Here is a 16,751-nt window from a genome sequence, read left to right as displayed (position 1 = left end):
CTTGAGGAAAGTGATTTTTTTTTTTTTTTTTTTAAAGACTTTGGCAAAAGAACTCTGGTGGCATAGTGGACAAGGCATATGGCTACTAACCAGAAGGTCAGGGGTTCAAATCCACTAGCTGCTCAGTGGAAGGGAGATGGAGCGATCTACTTCTGTAAAGATTTACAGCCTCAGAAACCCAGTGGGGGTCGCTATGAGTCCGATTTAACTCAATGGCAGTGAGTTTGGTTTTGGTTTGAGAGGCTTTGGCGGCTGCTGGAGACCGGAAGGGTATGTGGCGGACACAGAGCCCATCGATCCTCAGGGGGCCCTCTGGTGTCCTGCGCAAGTGATAGCAGCTCACAGTTAACAGCTTCCTGCCGACCAGAGAGGCAAGCTGCGTCTCCTCTTGCCACCATTCCCTGTCTACTCTGCAGTGCCGAGACCTGGGAGCGGAAGAAAGGCTCACCAGTGGGGTCCACTTTCTACTCCACCCTCCAGAGCCTGAGCACCCCGCCGCCCCCCCCCCCCCCCGGGGAGCCGGTCCCACCTGCTGAGTCCTGCCTACCCTCCCCCATTCCTACGAACTCACAGAAAAACCGAACTCACTGCCATTGAGTCGCTCCGACTCAGTGAAACTTTAGGGCCGAGTAGAACTGCCCTGTAGGGTTTCCAAGGCTGTCAATCATCTTTCTCCAGTCTAGCAGCTGGTGGGTTCCAACCGCAGACCTTTGCGTTAGCAGCCCAATGCTTTAACCACAGCGCCACCATAGCTCCTTCCTGCCCACTCAGAGGACTAGTAGTTTCTCAAGCCCAATACTCCAGCTTCTGAGAAGCCCCCTCTGCCACCCTTAACCGGACCAAAGAAGGGGTGATCTGGAGCCATCGCCTGACCTATGGGGGCGCTTTCCAGGGAAGGGAGCTCAGATATTCTGAGGTGAGAAAGAAAAACAAAGGTATTCATGTGAATGGGGAAAGTGTCCCTGGGAGGATGGGATAGGTAGATATCCAGCAACAATTCATCCCCCAAACTCTTCATCCCAAATCTTACGGGGAGTTCAGCCTAGAGTAAGACAGTACACCAGGCTTCAAGTCGTTATGTGATCCTGGGCAATTTCTTAACCTCTCTGAGCCTCAGTTTATTTGTCTCTAAAATAGGGACAGTGATGATATCAGTCTCTTGAGATTGTTTGAAGGCTGAATGACTTTAACACAGTGCCTGGCACATAGGCGTGCCCAGAATACATTAGTTATCATTAAAGGCACCCCTGAGTGGTGGAAATGGTCAAGCTTTCAGCTGCTAATGGAAAGGTTGGTGGTTTGAGTTCACCCAAAGGTGCCTTGGAAGAATGTCCTGGTTATCTACAAAACCCTATGGAGCAGAGTTCTCTGACACACACGGGGTCACCATGAGTCAGAAATGACTCCATGACAACTGGGTTTATTATTAAAGAGGACCGATCTGAGGCAAGAGCAGGCAATGCACAGGCTGTAATTATGGATGGCTCAGACCTGGTCTTGCTCTCCAGGGACTCACAATCTAGTGGAAAGAGGAGTCCTGTAGATAGACAGTGGCAATATAATGAGTGAAAGGAGGGACAGTGTAATGTCATACCACTGAGGACAGACACGGCAATTCAGAGAGTGAATCACATACACAGCACTCACCTGTGCCCAGCACTATACTCAGTAATTTATGTGTGTCAGCCCTTTTACTCCTCGTACCACTACAAAGCGACGACTATTGTCACAGAAAAGAACTCACAGAAAAGGAAACTGAGGCAGAGAGGGTTTAAGCAGTCTGCTCCAGGTTGCACAGCCGACAGAGGGAAATCTGAATCCAAGCGGTTCAGGTCCTGAGTGCCCCATACCTCTGGTATTGACAGAAGCAGAAATGACTCTACCAACTAACTGCTTAGTTAAGAGATGGAGTTTGCACTCATCACCCCATACACATGATCATACAAGCAGGAAATCCTTTGGAATACCACCCCAGGATCGCGGCACCCTGTTGGGGGAAAAAAAAAAAAAAATTAGCCCTGAATGAACTCAACCACACATCCTTAGAGGTGTGAATTGATGGATCCGTATCCGAGTTCTTGAATAAGCACACCACATGTGTTGGTCCACACCAGCATATATTCGTATGCACACCCAAAGGCATGTGAATTGTTATGAGGATGCTGTCGACACACAAACACACTCAGTTGTGTATTTGCACTTCTTCTATGACTGATTTTAGCAGCTACATTCCTCAGCCACCTATCATGCATCAATAATTATAGAAAAAGGCTAGAGAAGTGAAGTGGCTTACCCAAGCTCACACAGCTCATACATGGCCCTTAAACCCTGGTCCCGTAATACTAGGCTGCAGTGTCTACTCCACTGTTATGCAGATATGTTCATGAGTGAACAGGTGTGCTTTGGCTGGATACTCACACTGACATTCCTTGTGACCTTGGACACATCAGGTCTAGGCCACGTCCTCATGTATACTCCATGGACTGCCTGGTGATGGGACCAGTGACCCCTGGCCCCTGTCCAAGTCTTAGCCTGGGCTGACATCATCGAGAACTGTGAGCTTCCTGTCCCAACCTCGCCGTGCCCCAGAGCACATGGCTCAAAGCCAAGCCCTGGGCACCAGGCCATCAGAACCCTGGTGATGGAAGATCTCACAGGATTTCGTAAGCATCCGGCCTGGGGCATGTGCTCAGGGCAGGGACAAAGAGGCAGGAAAACAGGATGTCCCCTGGGGTGTGTGCACCCAGCCAGCGTGCACAGATTGGGCTTGGTGGGGAATTGCTGCCAAGACTTGACAGCTGATGGGCATTCAGGAGATACATGCTCTGTAAAGGACCAAAGGGGATGAAGGGAGGAAGTGCTGTGCAATGGCATGACCCTAGAGGCCTGAAGTGAGTGAGTGAATGAATGAATGAAAGAAAGAACAGATAAATTAATGACAGAATGACAGAGAGAGTGAATTTACATTTTCCATAAGTCTTGAGTGCCTACTCTGTACCAGCCCTGGGTGGGGTACCATGGATGCTTGGTGAACAGGGTGGACTCAGCCCTGTGTAAGTAGAGCCTTGTTCTCCCGGCTCCTGAGCCTCTGCCCTGCCCCTGCTCTGCCCTGCTGAGCCTGCCCTAAGTCATGCCAACACCATTCACAGCTGCTTCTTCCGACCAGAGGACAAGGACCTCCTCAGCCTGCACTTGCAAAGGTGAGAATCAAGAGCCCTAATGACACCAGTAAGGAGCTCTGGTGCCACAATGCCTAAGATATTTGACTGCTAACCAGAAGGTTGGCAGTTCAAACCCACCAGCCACTCTGCAGAAGAATGATGGGGCAATCTACTTCCTTAAAGGTTTACTGCCTTGGAAACCCACTGGGGGTCGCTATGAGTCAGAATAGATTTGATAGCAGTGGGTTTGGGTTAATGACACCAGTAAGGAGCTCTGGTGCCTAAGGCATTTGACTGCTAATCAGAAGTTTGGTGGTTCAAACCCACCTGCCACTCCACAGAAGGAAGATGGGGAAAAGCTACTTCCATAAAGATTTACTGCCTTGGGAACCTGGTGAGGGTTGCTATGAGTCAGAATTGATTCGATGGCAGTGGGTTTTTTGGTGGAATGACACCAGTTGGGCCAAGGTCCTGAGGACACTTAATGTGAGCAGGGTTGTCAGCCTGGCTAGGAGAGCAAGAGTGTTCAAGAGACCTATCTGTGTGTAAGCTTGTGGGCATGAACACACGCACAGCAGTCAAATGCCTTAGGCACTATGCCACCAGAGCTCCTGCCTAAAACATTCCATGACTCCCCATGACCCTGGAGTCCTTTTCAGGGCCTCCAAGGGTCCACATGGTCTGAATCCCCATCATCTCTCTGACCTCGTCTCCCACTGCCTCCTCATTAGTAGCGCCACTCCAGCCACACAGACCTCCTTCTCCAGCACACTAGTCAAGCTTCCCCTCAGAGACTTGGTGTAAGCTGTTGCCCCTGTCTGGACAATTTGCCCCCCAGGATGTCTGACGGCATCCATTGGACCACCCCACTCCCTTTGGCCACCTGCCTGCCCCCACCACACTCTCCTTATCCTCTTTACTCTGCTCTTCTATTACTTTTCCCCATAGCCCTTATGCTCTGACACGCTCCATAATTTATGTATTGTGTTGATTATTTCTTGCATATTTTCCCTCTACTAGAATTTAAGTACTATTTATGTCTATTATTTTCACTGCAGTATCCTTAGCCTCTAGAAAACTCCTGGCAAACAGTAAGTACTAAATAAATAGTTGTTGAATGAATGAATAAATAAAAGTGTAAATGATTTGGTGGATGGGGAATGGAAGGACGATGGTTGACCAATAAAGCCTGGTGGAACCACTGAGACTATGGCCCCTAGCTGCTCTTCAGGTCTGGAATTGAATCCACACCTGTGGTTTCCAGCCAAACAAAATACAGGCATATGAATTGAACATTTACCTGAGGTAGATATACTCCTTGGAGAGAACAATCATGGGAGAAAGAAGGGCTGTTTATGCACAGGGAGACAGCTCAGGGGGCAGGAGTTCATGGAGGGATGGACACTGGGAAGAGGTAACTATGGGGAGGAAGTGGGAGGGAGCTGTTGTATTGTGGTAAACTGGGGTCAATGTCATGAGACAAAGTATATGTGAACTGCTGTATGGAAAGTAAATTTGCTCTGTAAACCACCCACATCACAATAAAATATATAAAGAAAGAAGGATGATGGTTGAATGGAGTAGATAGAAGAATAGAGAAATGATAGGACAAAGTTAATTAGATAGATGGGAGAAGATGGATTGTGGATGAATGGTAAACAGACGGATGAGGGATGAATAAATGGATGGAGGAATTTAATTCATTCAGCTGCTATTTACTAAGAACTTTCCATGTGCCAGGCACTATGTCAAGTCATAAAGATTCAATGGTGAACAAAACAGGTAATGGAACTTGTAGTCTAGTTGGGGAGACAGACAGTAAGCAAATAAACTAAAATGACATATATAATTCCAAATTATGGTAAGTTCTGTGAAGGAAAAGAACAGGATGCTCTGAGAAAGAATGTCATGGTAAACAACGGATAAATGAAAGGGCAGATGAGGGTAGACCGGGCCTGCTTCACCTTAAAGGCCCCTCCCTGGCCAGCCACAGGCACCAGGCAACATCTTCAGACCTGGGGCCTCCCCGATCCACCAGTAGCTATGGCCTCAGAGAAACTGTCTCCTCTCTCCCCACATTGACTGAGCACCTGCTTCAGCCCATCTCCAATAGTCCTCCCTGACTCCACCCCCCAGTCCACACCCTCCTGTGTTATAGTCTTGGGCTAGTCAGAGGATGACTCCATGGGGCTCCCAGTTCAGTCCAGCCCCTTAGCCACACCACACATGTCTGGGAGAGACCAAGAAGACTGGACGGGAGGGTAACAGGTGCCAAGCTCCTGCTGTCTGTACCTGAGCACCTGCTTTCTTGATTCTGGAGAGAGTATCTATGACCAGGTCTGAGGCTAGAGTCAGGGCTTATCTGGGGGCTGGGCTCAAGTATGTTTGAGCAAAGTCTACCTCCAGTACTATAACTCAATCAGGAGCTAAAATTGGGACTCAATTTTATGGGAAAAGATGGATGTTCAGTCTGTGTTCAAGTTGAAGTTCTATTTAGGGCAAAGGTCAGGGTCAGCCATGGCTAGTCAGCACTCAGGACTCAGTAATCTATGTCTAACAGTTCAGGTCAGACTTCAGAATCAGGGAATAAGGCTCAGTCTACAACCAGGGTCAGGGATCAGGGATCAGTCAGTGTCTAGGGCATGGTTTATGAAGCCAGCTAGTCTAGAAAATGATTTTAAACTAGAGAGAAAGCTTCTTATCATTCCTGGGGATGGGACCTATGAGCACCATAAGCAATACACAAGCACTAATTAGCCAAGCGGGAGCTCTGGTGGCATAGTGCCTAAGGCACTTGACTGCTAACCAGAAGGTTGGCGGTTCAAACCCACCAGCCACTTCTCGGAAGGAAGATTGGGTGATCTACTTCTATAGTGATACAGCCTTGGAAACCCCAGGAGGGGTTGCTATGAGTCGGAGGCTAAGGCAGTGTTTTTATTTTTTTGTTTTGTTTTTGGAATCAGCCAAACTAGAAACAAACACCTCCACCCTACTTCCTATGAATCCTCCTGCTTAGACACCTTTCAGCCATAAATTCCGAACCAGTCCCAGCCAGACTCAGAAGCATGGGTAGAAAGAACAATTTTGCTCTCTAACTGAACCGAGAACATTAAAACCCACAGCAAGGAACCACAAATCACCAGAACTATGTTATTGGTGCTCAAACTCACTGCCGTGGAGTCAGATCAGACTCATAGCGACCCCTCCTTGAGTTTCCAAGGCAGTATCTCTACGGATGTAGATTGCTCAATCTTCCTTCCAAGGAGTGGCTGGTAGGTTTGAACCACCAGCCTTCTGGTTAGCAGTCAAATGCCTTAGGCACTATGCCACCAGAGCTCCCTCATTGGTGCTACCCAGACCCATTTCCAAAGCGAGGGTCCGAGGGTCCGTGCCACTTCCGTGCTAAGCTATAACCCTGCCTCCAATGAATAAGGCATAACACCTCCCCTAAAACTTTGAATATGTGTAACTGCCTACTTCCTCGTATGCTATAAAACTTCCCTAACTACTTTTGTTGGGGGAGACAGACCTTTGAGCAAATGTTCTTGCTGTCTTCTTACTCATGCCTAGAGATAAAATCCATCTTACTCATTTAGCTTATCTCAGTCATTCTTGTTTGAGTTAAAGTGGGGAACCCATTGTATTCAGTAACACTTAGTCTCTTCTTTCTCCAGAAAGGTCCTTTGGGGGTGGAGTTCGCTCTGGACTCCCACCTTCCAGCCTGGAATTCAATCACCGGGGCAGTCTGGGCCAGCTTAGCTCCTGTCTCCAAAGTCTGCCTTCCATCCCAGGTCACTCCCTGAGGGCCTGGCCTGGCCTGGCACAGTGTTTCCCAGGAGCCTAACAATCCTGACTCAGGCACCCCAGGGGACCTGAGTAGGGGTAAGGGCCACGGGGCAGGGCTCCCTGCCTGACCCAGGAGGTCGCTTTGCGCAAGGCATTCTGATGCAACCGGCTGAACTCCTCGACACCCTCCTACCCCCACCTTAGCTTTTCTCAGAAAGGGAAGGGCTGGGCAGCTGTGGGGATTGAACACACGTAATCTTGTCCCTTCCCTGGCCTCTGATCCTCCAGGCCCTGCAGGAGGCAGGCAGCAGGAAGGAAGGCAGGGCAGATGACTCAGCAGTAACTCCAGTGCTGAGGAGTCCCAGGGAAGAGAGGCAATCTGGAATCCCCACCTTCTTCTTCAAGCTGGAAGGTAAGAGTAGGGAGACACACATACACACAAACACACACACAAAGCAGGAGTTATATGGCTGAGCCCAGAGAGCAACTGCTGGCTGCCCGAGGTCACCCTGTTGTCAGAGGCAAGGTCAGAACAAGAAATCAGCTTCTTTGCTGCTGCCTTCAACACTCGGGCTACCCCACCCTTAGCCCGCTCAGCCCCCATTCCCTCCCAGAACTTGCAATCCATTTCACTGTTGTTGTTGTTATGTGCCGTGGAGTCAGTCAATGGAGTCGACCGACTCATAGCGACCCCTCCTTGGGTTTCTGAGGCAGTATCACTACGGAAGTAGATTACCTTTCCTTCCGAGGAGTGGCTGGTGGATTTGAACTGCCAGCCTTCTGGTTAGCAGTCAAGTGCCTTAGGCACTATGCTACCAGAGCTCCATTCCATTTCACTGAGGCTCCTGAATTAGTGGAACAACCTGGGCTTTGAGACCTCAGAGGTCTGGATTCAAACCCCACTCACTGGTTTGCTGTGTGGCCCTGGGCAAGTTCCTTCCTCTCTCTGATACCAGGTTTACTCACTTGTAAAGGGACATTAATCCATCCTTAGCTCATAGGTTGTGGTGAGGGTTACTTGAGAAAGCAGGTGAAAAGAGGCAAGCCCTTGACCTGTATCAGCTCGTTGAATCCTCCCGATAGCCCCATCAGGAGGACATGATACTTTATAAATGAGGGCTCTGGTCTCAGACTAATTAAGTGACTTGCCCATTGTCACTCAGCCAGCATCGGCCAAGGAGGTGGGACAAGGTAGAGGACAGGAGACCACACTGACTTGGAGCCACACTGGCTGGCTCCTAATCCCCCGTCGCTTCTCACTCCTTGGGCCAGTGATGTCACCTCTCTGAGTTCTATTTTCCTCATCTGTCTCTGGGGATGAGAACAGCAACTTCATGGGGAAGGTTTGGAAGATGCAGTGAGATGATATAAGGGAAGCACCCACACAGGGCTTTACATTTCTTGTGGAAAAAGCAGAGGCCCACAGGGTGCCTGGAGCACTCTGCAGGGCTTGGCTGCTGCTGGGACGCACCCCTGGGCCACCCTAGACGGTCACTCTCCTGGGGCCCAGCCTGAGCTGGATCTGGATGATGAAGGATTTCTGCAAAGCCCTTGGAAGACTCCAGAGAAGGAGAGGTGTCTCGTCTCCTCTATCAGGACTTCTAAAGGAGCGTGGGCCTGGAGCTGCAACTCTTGAATCATCCGCCATCTTCCTCAAACTGACTGGCCCAAATCCATTGACCGACCCGTATTTTCTTTTTTTCAGCATGGTAAATATGTTTTGTAACAAAACATTTGTCGTTTCAACATTCTTCCCAGGTGCAACATCGTGACATTAATTGTATTCATCACGTTGTGCAACCATCACCGTTATCCATTTCCAACTTTTTCCATCACCCTCAGCAGAACCTCAGTATCTCCTAAGAAGTGAGTCCTTTTCCCCTCCCCACACCACCGTCCCCGGTAACCACTAGCAACCTTAGGTCTGCATACATTTGCCTGTCCTAGGCCTTTCATAAGGAACTCTGGTAGCATAGTGCCTAAGGCACTTGACTGCTAACCAGAAGGCTGGTGGTTCAAACCCACCAGCCACCCTTCGGAAGGAAGGTTGGGCAATCCTACTTCTGTAGTGATACTGCCTTGGAAACCCAAGGAGGGGTCGCTATGAGTCAGTTCGATTTGACAGCACATAACAACAACAACAGGCTTTTCATATAAATGGAATCATGCAATATTTGTCCTTCTGTGACTGACACTCATCTGTATTATTGTTGTTGTTATGTGCTGTCGAGTCGGACCAAACTCATAGTGACCCTTCCATGGGTTTCTGGGGCAGTATCACTATGGAAGTAGATTGCCCAACCTTCCTTCAGAGGAGTGCCTGGTTGGTTTGAACCAGCAGCCTCCTGGTTAGCAGTCAAGTGCCTTAAGCACTATGCTACCAGAGCTCCTTCTGTATTATTAGTTCTGTAATGTTTTTCTTTCAGTAAGGTCATTTTTTAAAACTTAGGTAAATGTATTTGAAACAGAAAATGTACATCACTGGCCTCAAATGGAAAACCATTATCATTTGCATAAAGTGAAAGTAACCATAAAATTAAGTACAAGAAAAGCAAAACAAGATTATTAAAATTTAGCTAAATGCTGTTTCTTGCCTAAAGCTTGGAGCCAGAGCTTAGTTCTCTCTTTTTAACAAGTGAAGTGTTAAAGAAACTAACCCATTGCCATTCGACTCATAGTCACCCTGAAGGGCAGAGTAGAACTGCCCCATAGGGCTTCCAAGGGTGTAATCTTAACAGAAGCAGACTGACTCCTCTTTCTTCTGTGGAGCAGCTGTTGGGGTGGAATCGCTGATATTTTGGTTAACATCTTAACCACAGCGACACCAGGGCTCTTTGTTAAAGACATAAAACCAAAAGCCACACTCACTCCCCTCTATTTAGTCAATTCTGACTCATAGCAACTCCCATTGGGTTTCTGAGCTGGTAAATGTTTACAGAAGTAGATTGCCTCATCTTCCTTAAGCTAGTGGGTTTGAACTGCAACCTTCTGCTTAGTAGTCAAATGCCTTAGGCGCTATGCCACCAGCGCTCCTCTGTTAAAAACATACCAAAAAGAAACCAAACTCACTGCCTTTGAGTTGGATCCAACTCATGGAAACCCAACAACCCCTCCTTGGGTTTCCGAGGCAGTATCACTATGGAAGCAGATTGCCCAGTCTTCCCTCCAAGGAGTAGCTGGTGGGTTTGAACCGCCAGTCTTCTGGTTAACAGTCAAATGCCTTAGGCACTACACCACCAGAGCTCCTTTGTTAAAGACATAGCAGCTGTTAAATGAGACTTTCTCCCCCAAGTAATTAGAGGAACAGAAAGAAAATCAGAAGGAAACATGTATCTCCAATCAAAAAGGAACATGTATCTCCTGGCATGACTCAATGTTATTTGATACAGAGTCTTGAGACCCTAAAACCATCTGGCATCCCACCAGTGTTATGCCTATTATGTTTCAGAAAACACTGACCTAATCCAATTCTCTCTTCCTATTTCACAGATGAGGAAACTGAGGCTCTGAGTGGGGAGGTGACTTGCCCAAGATCTTAGAGAGTCAGACCTGGAATCCAGACAAAATTCTGTTCAAAGCATAGCTTTACTTTTGTGAGGGGCATTGGTGAAGATGAAATGTTAACGACTGATGGTGGAACTTCAGGCCTATAGCCATCACCAGGGACAGCCTGGTAGAAAGGAAGGAGGGAGGTGTGGCTCCAGTCACAGACTCCACCTCCTTGCCTGTCCCACTGGAGCCACCTCCACCTCTTCCTGGTTCCTCGCTTCAGCATCAGGGGTCAGAGATCAGAGGCCAGGCCTCCTCAGAACTGCCACAAATAGAAACTCAGCCTGCTGGCTCAAACACCTGCATAGAGAGACATTCTACAGAGAAGGGGATTCATGAAAGCCCAACTGTCTCAGGGAAGGGCACTTAAAAAAATTGTGATTTGGGTGATTATTTACAGAGTAAATTCATTTTCCGTATAGCAGTTCATACACATTTTGTTTCATGACATTGACTGCAATTCCCCACAATGTAACAGCTCTCTTCCCACTTCCTCCCTGTAGTTACCTTCTTTCTGTGTCCTTCCCTCCCATGGACTGTCCCCCCACCCCACCCCCTATCTCCCTGTGGAAACACTGCCCTTCTGATCTCCACGATTGATTGATTGATTGATCATTCTAAGTAGTATGCCTACCTGATGTAAACGTTCACCCTATATGCCTGTCTATTGTTTGGCTGGAAGCCACAGGAGTGAGTTCAGTTCAAGGCCTGAAGGCTAACTAGGGCCACAGTCTCAGGGGCTGCACCAGGTTCTCTATCAGACCACTGTTGTTGTTGTTGTTATGTGCCTGACTCATAGCGACCCCTCCTTGGGTTTCCCAGGCAGTATCACTACAGAAGTAGATTGCCCCATCTTCCTTCCGAGGAGTGGCTGGTGGGTTTGAACCGCCAGCCTTCTGGTTAGCAGTCAAGTGCCTTAGCCACTATGCTACCTGAGCTCCCATCAGACCACTAGCCTAGTCTTTTTTTTTTTTTTTTTGTATCATATTGAGTTTTGTTCCACATTGTTCTCCTATTCTATCCAGATCTAAAGGGCACATTTTTGCATTTAATTTTTGGAAGTCGATAACCATTTATTTTCTCACTTTTTAACAAATGTTTATATAGCACACATTTATTTATAAATCATGAGGATTTATAGCATTGATCCTCATGACAACCCAAGGAGGTAGGTGCTATCACTATCCCTGTTTCACAGAGAAGGAAACTGAGGTATGGAGAGCTTTAGTAACTTGCCCAAAATCTCACCACTAAGCAGAAGTGGGTTTGAACCCAGGAAATGTCATTTGACAACATAAGGCTAATTCAATTCATTTAATCCTTATGACTGCAGTGCATAATGAATGCATAATGAATCCCATTTTATAGATGCAGAAAGTGAGGCTCAAGGGTATTCTATTTGGCTTAGGTTGTAGACCTAGGAGTCAACCCCTAGTCTGCCTAGGCTCCTAAACTCTTTATTATACTCCGGTTCATGCCTCAGGAATCTTGGTCTAGGGCTGCCATGTTCAGTAGGGTAGCCACTAGCCACATGTTGCTATTGAACACTTGAAATTTGGTTTATGTGACCGAGGAACTAGAGTGACTGAACTTTCAACTTAATCTAATTTAAATTTTAAAACCAAAGCAAGCAAATTATTTTTCCATTAAACACAACTTACTTGTTTTTAGCAGCAACTGAAACAGATACTTGTACACCAATGTTCATTTCAGCCTTGTTCACAGTAACCAAAAGGTGGAAATAGCATAAATGTCTCTTGACAGGTGAATGGATAAAGAAAATGTGGTATGTATATACATACATACCCAGCCATAAAGAGAAATGAAGTCTTGATACTTACTACAACATGGATGAACCTTGAAAACACATGCTGAGTGAAATAAGTCAGTTACAAAAGGCTAAATATTGTATGATCCCACTTACATGAAACATCTAGTGTTGGCAAATGTATAGAGAACACAGTTTATCAATGGTTACCAGGAGCAGAGGGAAGAGGAAAAGGGAGTCATTGTGTGGGAGCACTCAATTACTTTTAAGGTGATGGAAATACTTGGAAGTGGATAGGAGTGATGGCTGCATGACATGATGATATAATTAATGTCATTGAATTGCACATGTAAAAAATGTTGAAACAGCAAATGTTTGTAGTATGTATTTTTACCACAATAAATTAAAAAATGAGTTCATTCATCCCTCCCTAGTAGGGGAGTCCCCAGGGTTAAAGGGTATACCAGATCCCCGTGGTGTGCCTCAAGGGGGGTGTGAGGGTTCTGAGATCCAGGTGAGCTGGTCCCCAGGGCCAGGAACAATGAACGCATAGGTGACTCTGTCATTGCTCCCATCCAGCCTCTGCCTGAGGACAGACTGGCTGAATTCAGATATCAAGACCTAACAGAGATTTCCAAGACAAGTGTTGGCCGCCTGGGGCTGCTCAGGGAGGCTCCGCTGAACAGCAAATGGTACCAGGGTCCCTAGGCCATGGGTTCAAGTCCTTGTAGGCCCCCCTCTCTGAGCCTCCATCGTCTCCACTTTATTTATGAAACACCTACGGTATGCTACACACTTTAAAAAAAATTTTTTTTTTATTGTGATCTGGGTGAACGTTTACAGAGCAAATTCAATTTCCATACAGCAGTTCATACACATTTTGTTTCATGACATTGAGTGCAATTCCCTACAGGGTAACAGCTCTCTTCCCACTTCCTCCCTGTAGTTACCTCTTCCCCGTGTCCTTCCTTCCCATGCACTCCCCTCCCCAACTGTCTCCTTATGCAAACACTGCTCTTCTGTTCTCCCACAATTGATCACCCCAACTACCTGATATAAATATTTACCCCATATGCCTATTGTTTGGCTGGAAGGCACAGGAGTGAGTTCAGTTCCAGACCTGAAGGGCAGTTAGGGGCCATAGTTTCACCAGGCTCTACCAGACCAGTAAACCTGGTCTTTTTTTTTTTTTTTTTTAATGATTTTGGGTTTTGTTCCACATTGTTCTCCCACAGTATCCAGGATCTCCTGAACCAACCCCCCCCCTCTGAGGCCACACACTGTTTTAAGCATTTTGCATGTGTTCACTTATTTAATCGTCAGAACAAACTCTATGTGGTAAATACAGTTGTAAGCCCTTATTGTTGCTGTTGCTCTGTGCCTTCGAGTCAGACCTGACTCATAGCGACCCCTCCTTGGGTTTCTGAGGCAGTATCACTATAGAAGTAGATTGCCCAACCTTCCTTCCGAGGAGTGGTGGGTGGGTTTGAACCACCAGCCTTCTGGTTAGCAGTCAAGTGCCTCTATCAATGAATGCTGTAAAGTACACCAGACTATGAACCTCAGGCCTCCCCAGGCACCCCAACGGTTCTTAGGAGCCGGCAGTCAGCTTTAAGTCTGTGAGCCTTTACAAAGCTCCTGGGCTGCTTTCCCGCCTCTGGGGCTCAGGCTGTCCTTCCACAGAATGGAGACAATGGGGTTTTCTGCCCAGAGTTCTCCTAAAGTTTTAATAAGACAATAGTGAGCTGGTGCTTTATAAACAGGGGAGCACCCGGGAAAAATTCATAGTTTGATTTTTTTCCTTCTCAGCACCATCATTTCACAGATGGGGAAACTGAGGCTCAGAGCAACAACTTGACTTTTCCAAGGTGATCGGGAGAGATGGTGTCCGCATTCAGCACTGGACGCGAGTGGCGGAGTGGTGGTGGGAAGGGTGGTGACAGACTCGAACTCGGCCCGGCTAGGCTACAATAGCAGAAAGCGAGGCTGGGGTGCCCGGCTGTGGGCGGACGGAGGAGGCGGGGCCGGGGCGGGGCGAGCTGGGGCGGTGACCTCGGGGGCGGGGCGCGCGGGATGGTGCAATCCCCAGCGAGAGGCCGTCAGCCGCAGATTAGCACAGGTTTACATCACCCTGGCGGGGAGCAGAGGTGCGCCAGGCACCCCCGAGACACTCGCAGCTCCAGCGACGGCGGCAGAGGCGGCTTCACAAGGGTCCGGCGGCTGCAGGCCATGGGAGGGAGCTAGACCAGACCCGGAGCTCAGCCGCAGCGGAGCAGCCCCTGGTTCACCTCCGGGGCCCTAACAGCTCTGCGCTCGGCCGGCGCCGGTACCCGCTTTGGACGCGAGGCCAAGGTACCCGCGGGTCAGGAGAGCGAACGGGCCGGAGTCAGCGTGCTGGGGGCGCCCCGCGCGCATGGGGGTCCGGAGCCCCCCGGCGCTCGAAGGTTGTTGCGTGTTATACACACGCGCGCGCACTCATACACACGCACTTTTCCACGAGCCCTGCTGTCCGTGGGGCGATCTGGGCTCAGTGTCCCCGCTGGTCTCAGGAGATGTGGTCCCTGCGGGTGCAGGGTCACCTGCGGGCATGGCAGGTGTGACCCAGAAGGACAGGTGAGCCCAGGACGGAGGTGTCCGGGCGTCACCCCGAGAAGTGTGCGGGGTTGTTTGTTTTGCGTCAGTGTGGGCTGGGGCAGTTACGGGTTTTGTGGGGGAGGTCTGTGTGACAGGTCTGTGAAGGGCATTGGAGGGCTGTAGAACTCTGTAGTTTCTGTGTGTCTGCTGGTTTTGCGGGGGTTCGCGGAAGTTTCCGGGGCATGTGTGCCTTAGTGGATGGTGCGAGCTGTGGGGAGGGCTGGACACCTGGTGGTAAGTGTTGAGTGTGCAGACGGCATGGCCAGTGCAGAGCTGGGGGCGCCCTGGAAGCGGGGTGCGGGTGCAAGGCAGTGGGAGCGTGGAGGCCGCAAGCGGGGTGTAGGACCGAGTTGAGGGGCGAGGGGATGCCCTGAGGGCCGGGCGTGGGCAGCAGGTGTGCAGCCGGCAGCATGGCAGCGGGTTCGTACGTTGTACTGTGCGCAGGTGGATTTTGTTCACCCAGTTTGTGCAGTACCTGCAGACTCTGGGGTAGGGACAAGGGCCCAGGTCCGTCCCTTTTCTGAGTCCCGGGGTCCAACCTCCTACCCTTTGCCTCAGCCCCTTCCAGTCCCAGGGCCGCTCCTCGGTTTCCACTGAGTCTTCTGTTCCCAGATAGGAGTCGCCCGCCGCTTCCGCTCTCACCCGAGGCGTCCAATTGCTGAAGGCAGGCGAGACCCCCGACGGCCGGGACTCCCCGCCTCCCGGTTGGGTGCGTGTGGTCTTATTGGTGTCAATCAAGGATATGAAAGCTCGGAGGGCTGAGTGTGTGTGCCATGTAATGAGGTGTACGCCCCTCTCTACTTTCCATGTGTGTGTCCCCAACTGGCTTGGATGAAGTGTATTTTTTGTGTGAAGTGTACACTTGTCTGCCCTGGGTGTGGGTGTTTGGTTTAAGACTTGTTCTCACTGCCCAGTCCCCACCCTCCATGGCAGGGAACGGCGGGAGGTGGATATGGGGAGCTGCTTGCATCCTACAGTGAAGGCTGTAAGTTGCTGAGTAGCCTGCAAAGTCTCTTGCTCATTTAGAGACTCAGTTAACCCCATCTGTGCAATGGAGCTTATCCCAGGCCCCACCAGGCTCTGCAGCTGGTGTATTGTCCAGGTCAAAATGTGCATTTACTCAGCCACGTACCATCTATCTTACTGGACTCTTAGAACAGCCCTGTAAGGTGAAGTAAGGACTGTTGTGGGGAGTGTTGTCTTAGCCTCATTCCTGAGGGATATTTCTGGGGAGATTTCCAAGACTCCCAAGAGTAACACTTATGTACTTTTAGCTCTGGATAATAATAATAATAATAATAGAACTAAGAGTAGTGCCCACTTCCTGACAGGCAGTGGTTAAGTGCTTGGCTGCTGGGAAAGGTCAGAGAGTCAAACCCCCAACCATACTACAGGAGAAAAGATCTGGTAACTGCTCCTGTAAAGATTACTGTCTAGGAAACCCTATGAGGGTAATTCTTCTTGGTCCTATTTGGTTGCTGTGAGTTGGAATTGACTGCACACACAACAGCATCCTACAGCGGGCATCCTGGGTGGGGAAACGGTTCCAGTTGGAGTCCGCACAGAGACACCTCTGAGGGAAGGCCTGGGTGTCTACTTCCAAAAAATCAGCCATTGAAACCCTTAGTGAGCACAGTTCTACTCAGATACACATAGGGTGGCTGTGAATCGGAATTGACTTGGCAGCAACTTTTTTTTTTTTTTTAAATTAAATCCTGCAACAGGGCCATGCTAAGCTCCACAGACCCGATGTTTCCATTTAATCATCACAAAAATCCCTTGGGCTTTGCACCCTGTTCCCATTTTATGGACAAGGAAACTGAGATTCAGAAATTTGAGAAACCCTGCCCAGG

This window comes from Orycteropus afer, unplaced genomic scaffold (assembly GCF_000298275.1).
Source record: "Orycteropus afer afer isolate SDZICR_OR568_19922 unplaced genomic scaffold, OryAfe1.0 scaffold00020, whole genome shotgun sequence".
NCBI lineage: Eukaryota > Metazoa > Chordata > Mammalia > Tubulidentata > Orycteropodidae > Orycteropus > Orycteropus afer.
This window is presented reverse-complemented; position numbering follows the sequence as displayed.